The 13,168-nt window shown below is 40.4% G+C and overlaps 1 protein-coding gene and 1 pseudogene across 2 annotated transcripts in view; one reads left to right on the forward strand and one right to left on the reverse strand.

Annotated features, from left to right (window-relative positions):
- Positions 1-13,168, reverse strand: part of RAVER2 (ribonucleoprotein, PTB binding 2) — a 137,192-nt gene that overhangs the window by 10,263 nt on the left and 113,761 nt on the right. The gene's annotated exons all lie outside the window — the stretch shown is intronic.
- LOC102286692 (mitochondrial fission factor pseudogene) lies at positions 3,038-3,675 on the forward strand (annotated as a pseudogene).

Consider the following 13,168-nt stretch of genomic DNA (forward strand, 5'->3'; position numbering starts at 1 on the left):
AGAAATGAAGAAGTAAAACTATCACTGTTAGCAGATGATATACTGTATTTAGAAAACACTAAAGAATCCACAAAAAAACTGTTAGAAATATTGGGTTGGCCAAAAAGTTTGTTGTTTTCTCTGTAATATCTTATGGAAAACCCCAGTGAACTTTTTGACCAGCCCAAGAATAAACAGAGTTCCAAAGAATAGCACGGAGAGATAAGAAAGCCTTCCTCGGTAATCAGTTGAAAGAAATAGAGAAAACAATAGAATGGGAAAGACTAGAGATCTCTTCAAGAAAATCAGAGATACCAAGGGGACATTTCATGCAAAGATGGGCTCGATAAAGGACAGAAATGGTATGGACTTAACAGAAACAGAAGATATTAAGAAGAGGTGGCAAGAATACACAGAAGAACTGTACAAAAAAGATTGTCATGACCCAGATAATCACGATGGTGTGATAACTCACCTAGAGCCAGACATCCTGGAGTGCGAAGTCAAGTGGGCCTTACAAAGCATCACTACAAACAAAGCTAGTGGAGGTGATGGAATTCCAGCTGAGCTGTTTCAAATGCTGAAAGATGATGCTGTGAAAGTCCTGCACTCAGTATGCCAGCAAATTTGGAAAACTCAGCAGTGGCCACAGGACTGGAAAAGGTCAGTTTTCATTCCTATCCCAAAGAAAGGCAATGCCAAAGAATGCTCAAACTACTGCACAATTGCACTCATCTCACATGCTAGTAAAGTAATGCTCAAAATTCTCCAAGCCAGGCTTCAACAGTATGTGAACTGTGAACTTCCAGATGTTCAAGCTGGATTTAGAAAAGGCAGAGGAACCAGAGATCAAATTGCCAACATCTGCTGGATCATTGAGAAAACAAGAGAATTCCTGAAAAACATCTACTTCTGCTTCATTGACCTTGCCAAAGCCTTTGACTGTGTGGATCACAACAAACTGGAAAATTCTTCAAGAGATGGGAATACTAGACCACCTTACCTGCTTCCTGAGAAATCTGTATCCAGGTCAGGAAGCAACAATTAGAACTGGACATGGAACAACAGACTGGTTCCAAACAGGGAAAGGAGCATGTCAAGGTTGTATACTGTCACCCTGCTTATTTAATTTATATGCAGAGTGTATCATACAAGATGCTGGGCTGGATGAAGCACAAGCTGGAATCAAGATTGCCAGAAGAAATATCAATTTTATGGCAGAAAGTGAAGAACTAAAGAGCCTCTTGATGAAAGTGAAAAGAGGAGAGTGAAAAAGCTGGCTTAAAACTCAACATTCAGAAAACTAAGATCATGGCATCCAGTCCCATCACTTCATGGCAAATAGATGGGGAAACAATGGAAACAGTGACAGACTTTTTTGGGGGGCTCCAAAATCACTGCAGATGGTGACTGCAGCCATGAAATTAGAAGACACTTGCTCCTTGGAAGAAAAGTTATGACCAACCTAGACAAAGCAGAGACATTACTTTGCCAACAAAGGTCCATCTAGTCAAAGCTATGGTTTTTCCAGTAGGCTTGTATGGATGTGAGAGTTGAACTATAAAGAAAGCTGAGTGCCAAAAATTGATGCTTTTGAACAGTGGTATTGGAGAAGACTCTTGAGAGTCCCTCGGACTGCATGGAGGTCTAACCAGTCCATCCTAAAGGAAATCAGTTCTGAATATTCTTTGGAAGGACTGATGGTGAAGTTGAAACTCCAATGCTTTGGTTACCTGATGTGAAGAACTGACTCATTGGAAAAGACCCTAATGCTGAGAAAGACTGAAGGTGGGAGGAAAAGGGGACAACAGAGGATGAGATGGTTGGATGGCATCACTGACTTGATCGACGTGAATTTGAGCAAGCTTTGGGAGTTTGTGATGGACAAGGAAGCCTGGCATGCTACAGTCCATGGGGTCACAAACAGTCAGACACGACTAAACGACTGAACTGAATAATAAACAATTTCAATAAAGTTGTAGAGTACAAAATCAATATAAAAAATCAATTTCTTCTCTATACACTAACAATGAATTACCCAAAAAACAAATTAAGACTACTTAGGAATAAATTTTACCAAGGTGAGAAATTGTACACTGAAAATGTAGGAAAGATGACACAAATAAATGGAAAGATATTCTGTGTTCATGGACTGGAGGTATTATTATTATTAAAATGTCCATACTGACCAACCTAGACAGCATATTAAAAAGTAGAGACATTACTTTGTCAACAAAGGTCCGTCTAGTCAAGGCTATGGTTTTTCCAGTAGTCATGTATGGATGTGAGAGTTGGACTGTAAAGAAAGCTGAGTGCCAAAGAATTGATGCTTTTGAACTGTGGTGTTGGAGAAGACTCTTGAGAGTCCCTTGGACTGCAAGGAAATCCAACCAGTCCATCCTAAAGGAGATCAGTCCTGGGTGTTCATTGGAAGGACTGATGTTGAAGCTGAAACTCCAATACTTTGGCCACCTGATGCAAAGAGCTGACTCATTGGAAAAGACCCTGATGCTGGGAAAGATTGAGGACAGGAGGAGAAGGGGACAACAGAGGATGAGATAGTCGGATAGCATCACCGACTCAATGGACATGGGTTTGGGTAGACTCCAGGAGTTGGTGAAGGACAGGGAGGCCTGGCGTGCTGTAGTTCATGGGGTTGCAAAGAGCCGGACACGACTGAGTGACTGAACTGAACTAACCCAAAGCAATCTACAGATTCAATGCAATTCCTATGAAAATGCCAAAGGCTTTTTTCATAGAAATAGAAAAAATCTTAAAATTTGGAACCTGGCTCTCTGGCCAGTGATTTGCCTGGGCATCTCCATGCACGGGGCCAGTGGCCTCTGAGACCATCTATAGGAGTGCACAGGGAGCCAGCAGGTGGTAGCCCTCACCAGGGACCCTCCAGTGGGCCCAGGGGGACAAAATCCAGCATATGCATATTGAGACAAGTCGAAAGATTTATTATGAGGCACAGAAGCAGATAGTGCCAAAAAGCAAGCAGTAGTTGGTACACATTTAGAGTAGGGCAGCATTTCCTTCTCCCACTGCTGCTCAGATGGCAGACATTAGTCAAATTCAGTATGAAATGGCATTCACTGAAGGCATTAGTGAATGAGGGTCCTGGAAAAATTAAAGGTAGCACCACCAAATGCTGACCTGGAACAAGGATTCCAAGAAGGAGTTTCAAATGCTAGTGTGATTCTGCAGTTCCAGAGAGAATTGTTGTAGCCAGAATTCCATTTTCAAGACAAGCAGACCTTGACCTTATACAATCAACTCCCTTTAAGGCTATGGCACTAAAAATACCACATCGTGTACTTATGCTAAGTGAGAGATCACTAAATTTTCTGGATTTAGAAAGACCTCCTCCAACCTCTCAAAATGAAGAAAGTCATGTAGCTGGCAGCCTAAAAAGAGCGCTCTCTGAGTGGAAAATGCTGTTAGCCAAAATGGCCAGCTGGTCAGAAGTGACTTCATGTATGGCATTTCAAATACGGACGCAACTATTAAAGGAACTTCAGAGGACTGACAGTTGTAGATACAGCTTCATTAAGACAACAGATAATCAAGCTAAACAGACACCTACAACTTCTAGAAGAGGAGACCAAAGAACGTGCTAAAAGAGAAATGGCCATGTACTCAATTACTACAGCATTCTAACTGCTTAATAGCTGGCTCTGGTTTTGCTGCTAGAGGTAACCTCAACTCTCAGAAATATTGTCTCAACAGCTGCAAATATAAAAAATTTTTTATTTGTTTCTGTCTTTGCATTACATGCTGTTTCACAGTCTATGCCCTGAAAATGTTATTTCTCCCAGAGAGGAGGGGGGAAGGACTTCTATTTGGAAAGGTAAAGGTATCTGTCACTTGACCGTATTTACTTTTAACCAGTTCTGCCATGACACCTACTTAAAATTCTCACTTTGCATGTGATGTAAATAGGATCAAGGTTTTTTTTAAGGAATTTTTTTTTTTTTTTGCCTCATCAGTCTGCACAACTAATTATGAATGGGAGAGAAAGCGTACAGAAAATGGATTTAGAAAAATGTCTGTAAAGAACAGTATGATATACAGTCATAAAAACTGACACATAGATCACTGGAACAGAATCAGTTCAGTTCAGTTCAGTCGCTCAGTCGTGTCCGACTCTTTGCGACCCCATGAATCGCAGCACGCCAGGCCTCCCTGTCCATCACCAACTCCCGGAGTTCACTCAGACTCACATCCATCAAGTCAGTGATGCCATCCAGCCATCTCATCCTCTGTCGTCCCCTTCTCCTCCTGCCCTCAATCCCTCCCAGCATCAGAGTCTTTTCCAATGAGTCAACTCTTTGCATGAGGTGGCCAAAGTACTGGAGTTTCAGCTTTAGCATCATTCCTTCCAAAGAAACCCCAGGGCTGATCTCCTTCAGAATGGACTGGTTGGATCTCCTTGCAGTCCAAGGGACTCTCAAGAGTCTTCTCCAACACCACAGTTCAAAAGCATCAATTCTTCGGTGCTCAGCTTTCTTCACAGTCCAACTCTCACATCCATACATGACCACAGGAAAAACCATAGCCTTGACTAGACGGACCTTTGTTGGCAAAGTAATGTCTCTGCTTTTGAATATGCTATCTAGGTTGGTCATAACTTTTCCTCCAAGGAGTATGTGGAACAGAATAGAGACCCCCAAAATGAACTCATGTTATATGGTCAATTAATTTATGACAAAGGAGTCAAGAATATACAGTTCGGAAAGGATACCTCTTCAATAAAAGGAGTTTGGAAAATTGGATAACCATATGAAAAAGAATGAAACAGGATCACTACTTACAAAATACTGAAAAGTCAACTCAAAATGGATTAAAGACTTGAATGTACAACCTGAAACCATAAAACTCCCATAAGAAAACATAATGGGTAAGAAGCTACTTGCCATTGGTCTTTGCAGTGATGTTTTGTATTTAACAGCAAAAGAAAAGGTAACAAAAGCAAAAATAAATGTGATTACATCCTAAAGTATTCCTAATGTGATTTACTCCTAAGTATTCCTAATCCTTTTACAAACTAAAAAGATTCTACACAGCAAAAACAACCATCAACAAAATGAAAATTCGACCTATGAAACAGAAGAATATATTTGCAAACCACATATCTGTTAAGGGATTAATATTCAAAATATTCTTGGAACATACACAACTTAATAGCCAAAAAATCCCCAGTTAAAAGTGGGTAAAACATCTAAATAGACATTATTCAATAAAAAAATACAGATGGCCAACAGATACATAAAAAGTACTCATTCTCACTAATTGTTATTCATTCACTAAGACGTGTCCAGCTCTTTGCAACTCCATAGACTGCAGCATACCAGGGTTCCCTGTCCTTCACCCTCTCCTGGTGTTTGCTCTAACTCATGTCCATTGAGTCTGTGATGCCATCTAACCATCTCATTCTCTGTCACTCACTTCTCCTTGCCCTCTTATCACTGGGGAGATGCAAACTGAAACCACCTTACACAGGTTAGAAGTCTATTATAAAAAAAAGATGAGATAACAAATGCAGGCAAATATGGGAGAAAAGGTAATTCCTGTACACTGTTGGAATGTAAACTTGTACAGGCACTATAGAAAACAGTGCAGAAATTAAAAATTGAACTACCATTTGATCCAGCAATCCAACTTCTGAACATATTCTGATTTCCTTTGGTAGCAAAATAATTAACTTGAAGTGATATTTGTTCTCTCACATTCATAAAATCATTATTCAAATAGACATGGTATAGAGAAAACCTAAGTGGATGAAGAAAATAAAGAAAATGTGGCATGTGTGTAGTGATTTGCATTTCCCTATGTATATATACATACACTGAAGTAGGAAATGGCAACCAACTCCAGTATTCTTGCCTGGAAAAACCCGTGGTCAGAGGAACCTGGTGGGCTATAGTCCATGGGGTCGCAAAGAGTTGGACATGACCTAGTGACTGAGCACATATATGTACACAGAGTGGACCATTATTTAGCCTTAAAGAAAGAAATCTTGTCATTTGTAACAACATAGATGAACCCAGAAGGCGTTATGCTAAATGAAATATTTTTAAAGAAGTAAGAAAATGAAAGTCAATCTCATGGAAACAGAGTAAAAAAGTGGTTGCCAGTGGCTACAGAGTGGGGGAAATAGGACAAGGTTAGAAAAACAGCATAAACTTTCAGTTATAAGATGAATAAAGTCTGAAAATCTAATTTGTAATATGGTGACTATAGTTGACAACACTGTATTGTACAACTGAAACTTGCTAAGATGGAAAACTTGCATGTTTTCATAAGTAAAGTGAGGTAATGAATGCATTAATTTAGTCAATGAGGAGACCTCTTTCACAATGTACATGTATATCAGATTATCATTTTGCTGTATACTTTCAATGACTTACAATTTTGTCAATTATACTTCAATAAACTTGGATAAAATAATGAATTTTTTTTTTTAAAGAGGCAAGGTAGCTCCCTAGTGGTCCAGTGGCTAAGAATCCTCCTGCCAATCAGGGGACACACGTTCACTCCTGTCCAATAACATTCCACATGCCTTCAGTTCAATTCAGTTCAGTCACTCAGTTGTGTCCAACTCTGCAACACCATGGACTACAGCAAGCCAGGCTTCCCTGTCCATCAGCAACTCCCGGAGCTTGCTCAAACTCACATCCATTGAGTCGGTGATGCCATCCAACCATCCCATCCTCTGTTGTCCCCTTCTCCTCCCGCCTTCAATCTTTCCCAGCATCAGGATCTTTTCAAATGAGTCAGTTCTTAACATCAGGTGGCCAAAGTATTGGAGTTTCAGCTTCAGTATCAGTCCTTCCAATGAACATTCAGGACTGATTTCCTTTAGGATTGACTGGTTGGATCCTTGCAATCCAAGAGACTCTCAAGAGTCTTCTCCAACATCACAGTTCAAAAGTATCAATTCTTCAGCACTCAGCTTTCTTTATAGTCCAGCTCTCACATCCATACATTACTACTAGAAAAACCATAGTTTTGACTAGACAGACCTTTGTTGGCAAAGTGATGTCTCTGCTTTTTAATATGCTGTCTAGGTTGGTCATAGCTTTTCTTCCAAGGAGCAAGCATCTTTTAATTTCATGGCTGCAGTCACCATCTGCAGTGATTCTGGAGCTCAAGAAAATAAAGTTTGTCACTGTTTCCATTGTTTCCCCATCTATCTGCCATGAAGTGATGGGACCGGATGCCATAATCCTAGTTTTCTGAATGTTGAGCTTTAAGCCAACTTTTTCACTCTCGTCTTTCACTTTCATCAAGAGGCTCTTTAGTTCTTCACTTTCTGCCATAAGGGTGGTGTCACCTGTGTATCTAAGGTTATTGACATTTCTCCCAGATATCTTGATTCCAGCTTGTGCTTCATCCAACCCAGCATTTCGCATGATGTACTCTGCATATAAGTTAAATAAGCAGGGTGATGTTATACAGATTTGCCATACTCCTTTCCCTATTTGGAACCAGTCTGTTGTTCCATGTCCAGTTCTAACTGTTGCTTCTTGACCTGCATACAGATTTCTCAGGAGGCAGATCAGGTCGTCTGGTATTCCCATCTCTTTCAGAATTTTCCACAGTTTGTTGTGATCTACACAGTCAAAGGCTTTGGTGTTGTCAATAAAGCAGAAATAGATGTTTTTCTGAAACTCTCTTGCTTTTTTGATGATCCAGCAGATGTTGGCAATTTGATCTCTGGTTCCTCTGCCTTTTCTAAAACCAGCTTGAACATCTGGAAGTTCATGGTTCACATACTACACACAGCTAAGCCCATGGGCCACAATTACTAAAGCCTGAGCTCTAGAGCCCACGCTCTCCAACAAGAGAAGCCATCACCACGAGAAGGCCACACACCACAATGGACGAGCAACTTCCCCTCACCAAAACTGCATGCATCAATGAAGAGTCTGTGCGTTGCAACGAAGACCCAGCGCAACCAATAAATAAATAAAAGTTTAAAAAATTTAAAAAGATGATGGAAGACTGGAAATCAGAAATCCATCTACCTTGGTACTTTATTTTGATGTAGTCTACTCTTGTGACACTCCAGTAAAATCCTTCTTCACATAGGCATTTAAAGGAATGTTTCACAAAGTGAAACAGATTAGCAAAGAATTTGGTTTTAACTCCTGTGTCAAAATTTTTCCAGGTGATAAAGTGTATAATATATTTGATGTTTGCTCTGAAATAATGGGAAAGGGAACAGGTGGGAGTAAAGATGAGAGGAGCCTGGCTGTGAGGTGATAAATCATTAAAACTGTGTCAGTGGGTACAAGAAACTCCACCAGTTCCAGTTCAAAACAGTGACACAGGTGCATCCTGAACTGATCTCCACCCACAGACACCCCGAATCTACAGCTGCATATGGAACAGTTTCCTCTGAAAGAAACCAAAAAACGAGATAAGTTACTCCTACACATTGAGCAAATGAGAAAAAAGAAAGACAGGCCACACCACAATGGGGAGGAGAGGCTGAGAGACTGTCTCACCATAAACCCCACCCTCAGAGCAGCAACTCATAACTGGGCGGGAATTCACAACCCCGAGCATCCCCCTAAGAAGTGAAAGGTTTGAACCCAAGCTGGTACTTCAACTTTTTAAATTTTTTTATTGAAGTATAGTTGACTTACAGTGTTGTGTTAATTGCTGGTGTATAGCAAAGTGATTCAGTTATTATCATGTGTATGTATGTGTGTGTGCTGTATTTCATATTCTTTTCCATATGGTTCATTATAAGATATTGAATATAGTTCCCTGTACTATGCAGTAATGACCTTGTTGTCTATCCATTTTATAGATTAATATAATCATTTATATTTGCTAATCCCAAACTCCCATCCCTCCCCTACCCTACCCACTTCTCCCACCTGGCAACCAAAGTCTTTTCTCTATGTCTATGAGTCTGTTTCTGTTTCATAGATTGATTCATTTGTGTTATATTTTAAATGCCACATATAAGTGATATCATATGACATTTGTCTAACTTCCTTCATTTAGTATGATAATCTCTTGGTCCACTCATGCTGATGAAATGGCACTATTTCATTCTTTATTTTATGGCTGAGTAGTATTCCACGGTGTATATATACACCTCTTCTTTATTTATTCATCTGTTGACGGACCTTTAGGTTGCTTCCATGGCTTGACTATTGTCAATAATGCTGCTTTAAACATTGGTTGGCACTTCAACTTATAAGTTCTGTGTCTGAGAGATGAGCCCCCAAAATAGCTAGTGTGGAAATTCAGAGGATGAGATGGTTAGATATCATCTAACTGCTCAATGAACATGAATTTGAGCAAACTCTGGGAGACAGTGAAGGACAGGGGAGCCTGGTGTGCTGCAGTTCATGAGGCTGCAAAGATTTGGATGCGACTTAGTGACTGAGCAGCCACAACAACCTGAAGTTCTGGCTTCTAATCAGCCTGAATCTAGGTGCTAAGATCTGCCCTCTTGGGGACAGTGACAGGTCTGGCACACACTCAACTCCTCGGAGGCACTAAGAATAAAGTAGGCTGCTTGGACAATCATATGTTCAAGACACAACCAAGAGCCAGGGCAGGACTGCTCCTTCAAGTCTTGGAAAGGCGTAGATTTTACCTAATGCATAGAAACCAACACAGAGAATCAAGGAAAATGAAGAAATAGGGATATGTTCCAAATAAAAGAACAAGATGAAGCCTCAGAAAAAGACCTTAATGAAACTGACATAAGTGACTTACTCTATAAAGAGTTCAAAATAATGATCGTAAAGATGCTCACTAAACTCAGGAGAACAATGGATCAACAAATTGAGAATTTCAACAGAGGTAGAAAATGTAAGAAAGTACCAAACAGAAACTACAGACCTGAAAAATTTAGTAATGAAACTGAAAAATACAATAGCGGGGCTCAACATCTGATACATGAAGCAGAAGAAAAGATTAGTGAACTCAAATACAGCAATGGGACTTATCCAATCAGAGCAACAAAAAGAAACAAGAATTAAAAAAAGGTGAAGATACCTTAAAGGGACTTGAAGGATAACAACAAGGTTATCAAAAGGAGAAGAGAGAGAAAGAGGCAGAAAATTTATCTGAAAAAATGTGGTTGAAAATTTCCTTAACCTGGGGAAAGAAACAGACATCCAGATCCAGGAATTCCAAAGAGTTACAAATAAGATAAACCCAAAGAGACTCACACCAAGATATATGATAATTAAAACATCAAATGTTAAAGACAAGAAGAGGATCTTTAAAACAGCAAGAATAAAAAACTTGTTCCATACAAGGGAAACCCCATAAGACTATAAGCAGATTTTTCAGCAGAACCTTTCAGACCAGAAAAGAGTGTCATGATATATTCAAAGTGCTGAACGAAAAAAAACAACCTGCCAACCAAGAATACTCTACCTGGCACAGCTGTCCTTCAGAATTGAAGGAGAGAGGAAGAATTTTCAAGACAGCAAAAACTACAGGATTTTATTATCATGAAACCAGCCTTACAAGAAATGTTAAAGGTACTTCTTTAAGCTGAAACGAAATGGTACCATTTAGTTAATAGGAAAGCATACGAAAGTACAAATCTCACGGGTAATGGTTAAGTATATGGTAAAATTCAGAATAATCTAATGTTGTAAAGACACTGAAGTAGTCACTTACAAAGCTAGCATGAACATTAAAAAAGGAACTTTGTGAAAACACCTACAATAATTGGTAATGGACACATAAGCTGTAAATTGTGACATCAAAAACAAAACATGAGTGACATCAGCATCCTGCTGGAGTGAGACATTCCCTCTGTCTTTCCTCTTCAATCTATAACCAGTAAAACATCCACAACTCAACAAAGCCACATCTGCCCAATACACCAGGATGCTGGAGAATTCCACACACCTGTACATTTAAAGGTGGGTGGTGTGTGTACGTGCTCTTGTGCCCAAATCTTTGTGACCCCACGGACTGTAGTCGGCCAGGCTCCCCTGTCTATGGTATTCTCTAGGCAAGAACACTGGGGTGGGTTGCCGTTTCCTACTCCAGGGGATCTTTCCCACCCAGGGATCCAACGTGTGTCTCTTGTGTCCCCTACATTGGCAGGCGGATTCTTTACCACTGAGCCACCTGGGAAGCCCAAAGGTGGGTGGACGGGAACACAAACAGGTGGAACCAGGGGAACAGCAGAGGCAGCACCTGCCATCCTGCCTCCCAGCCGCAGCAGGTGAGCTTGCAGGCCCGGAAAACCTGGTGCGCAGGGGAGGCAGCGCGCCCGACTCCAGTTTCCTGGCCTCAGTGGTGTTCACAGCGACAGGTAACCCGGCAGCGGTGGCCGTGAGGGCTATGTTCTGTCCCTTCAAGCACAGAGGCACCCATGACTCCAGCCCCAGTCCCCCTACTCACTCCCATCCACAGTGGTGCACCCGAGAAACCCAATGCCCCCAACATGGTAGAGGTACCTGTGACCCCACCTCTCCACCTACCTCCCCTGCAGTAGCAGAGCCTACAGTTCAGATCTGGGACATGGCAGAAGTGTCTACCATCCCAGTCCTCAGGAGGTGACACCAGCAGCAGCAGGGCACCAAGAGCCTAGAGGCACAAGCAGTGCCAAGGAAGGCAGGGGGCAGGTGTCACCTCTGACAGACAGGTAAAGGGCTGACTCAGATAACCAGAAGCACCTCAGGGAAGAAAACAAAAATCTTGTGCTATAGTGACACCTACTGGAAGACAAAAGAGGCACTTTAATTTCTAAATTGTTGAATCATTAGAATCAAGCCAAAAAAAAAAAAGGTTTTACCTAAGGAAGAAAGATGTCCATTACTTCAGATGCTCCGGCAGAGGAACACTCATCAAGTATCATGAAAACCCACAATAGTGATGTATTCAAAAAAGAAAATGACAATTCTCTATCAATCAAAGTCATAGAATACTGTGATCTAACTGATAAAAGAATTCAAAATAGCTGTCACAAAGAAACTCAAGAAAATTCAGTGAGCTCAGGAATACAATTAAGAAACAGAAGGAATATTTTACTAAATAGACTGATACTCTACAAGAGAACCAAACAAAGTCTGGAGCTGACGAGTTCAATAAATGAGATGAGAAATGGAATTTGGAAAGCACTGGAAATAGAGCAGACTTTATGGAAGAGAGAATCAGCAAGCTTGAAGACAGAAATCTAAAAATGATACAGATAGAAGAAAGAAGAGAATTAAGATCTAGAGAAAACTGGGGAAATCTATGAGAACTATCCAACTCTTTCAGGAAGGGTCATATTAGGATAATGGGTATCCCGGGAGAGAAGGAAAAGGCAGCAGAGAGTTTAAAGAAATAGTAGCTGAGAACTTCCCAAACCTGGAGAAGGAACTGGGTATACAAATCCATGTAGCTAAGAGAATGCCTAATTACCTCAATGCAAAAAAGACTTCCCCTAAGACACATTCTCTTAAAACTGTCAGAAGTCAATGACAAATAATTTTAAAGGCAGCCAAGGAAACAAGGATGGTAACCCACAAAGTAACCCCCATTAGATTATCAGTAGATTTCCTGGCAGAAACTCTAGAGGCCAGGAGAAGAGTGGCCATTCTCAAAATACTGAAAGAAAAATTGCCAGCGGAAAATACTCTATCCAGCAAAGTTATCATTCAGATATGAAGGAGAAGGAAAGGCTTTCCCAGACACACAAAAGCTGAGGGGATTCATCAACAATGGACCTGCCTTTAAGAAGTGCTGAAAGGAACTGTTCTACCAGAAAAAAAGGCAAAGGTACATAAATCCTTGAGTAAGGGGATAAACAATATCAGAAAATTGCCACTCTATATCAGAATAACTTTTTAAATATTTTATTATAGCATAAAGGTTAAAGGGGGGAAAGCAGTAAAAAATAACCACTTCAATCTGTTAAACTCAAAACATAAAGAGGGATAATTTCAGACAACAAAAACATAAAAGGGGAAGCAAACAAGGATGAAACCTATTTAGGCAAGCGAAGATAAGACGCTATCAGCAGAAAATCGACTGTTTTTCCTATGAGACGATGTATACAAGCATTGCAGTAACCACAAAACAAATCTAGAGCAGAGACTAGCAACACAACAAAAGATGAGAGTGAGAAAAACATAGAAAACCGCTAAACCAAAATAGTGGACAGAAACAGAAGGAAAAAGGAAGAATGGAAATATATAGCCATATA

This window comes from Bos mutus, chromosome 3, assembly GCF_027580195.1.
Source record: "Bos mutus isolate GX-2022 chromosome 3, NWIPB_WYAK_1.1, whole genome shotgun sequence".
Taxonomy (NCBI): Eukaryota; Metazoa; Chordata; class Mammalia; order Artiodactyla; family Bovidae; genus Bos; species Bos mutus.